General features: G+C 42.6%; 1 non-coding gene across 1 annotated transcript; it reads right to left on the bottom strand.

The window, feature by feature from the left end:
• Positions 1 to 388: 388 nt before the first annotated feature.
• On the bottom strand, positions 389 to 495 carry LOC148564823 (small nucleolar RNA R71). Its single transcript, XR_015884433.1, has one exon. It is a non-coding gene; the product is annotated as a small nucleolar RNA R71 (small nucleolar RNA).
• Positions 496 to 718: the final 223 nt, after the last annotated feature.

The raw sequence follows: 718 nt of genomic DNA, 5'->3' as shown, positions 1-718 counted from the left end.
GCATCATGCTGGGCAAGAGAGAAGATTTCTGGGATCCTACATCAATCCGAACCCAGGAAACTGTGGAAGTAGCATCCAAAAACCAACCATACATGCCAACAACTTTGAACTAAAGCCACAACTCATCACCCTTGTTCAGAACAACTGTTCATTCGGAGGAAGTGTTCAAGAAGATCCTAATCAACATCTAACCACCTTCCTGAGGATATGTGACACTGTGAAGTCTAATGGTGTTCATCGTGACACCTACCGACTACTTCTATTCCCCTTCTCACTAAAGGACAAGGCATCTAAATGGCTGGAATCCTTCCTGAAGGAGAGTTTAACAACCTGGGAAGATGTGGTGAACAAGTTCTTGGCGAGATTCTATCCTCCTCAAAGAATCAACAGGTTGAGAGCTGAAGTTCAAACTTTCAGGAAATAAGATGGTGAGACTCTATATGAAGCATGGGAGAGGTTTAAGGATCTGACAAGAAGGTGCCCACCAGATATGTTCAATGAATGGGTGCAGTTACACATTTTCTATGAAGGTCTTTCTTATGAATCAAAGAAGGTAGTAGACCACTCATCCGGGGGATCTCTGAACAAGAAAAAGACCATTGAAGAAGCCATAGATGTTATTAAGACTGTAGCTGAGAATGACTACTTCTATGCTTCTGAAAGGGGCAACACTAGAGGAGTAATGGAGCTAAACAATGTGGATGAACTGCTAGCTCAA

Source organism: Arachis ipaensis, chromosome B5 (genome assembly GCF_059453495.1).
Source record: "Arachis ipaensis isolate K30076 ecotype BB chromosome B5, ASM5945349v1, whole genome shotgun sequence".
Classification (NCBI taxonomy): domain Eukaryota; kingdom Viridiplantae; phylum Streptophyta; class Magnoliopsida; order Fabales; family Fabaceae; genus Arachis; species Arachis ipaensis.
This window is presented reverse-complemented; position numbering and strand designations above follow the sequence as displayed.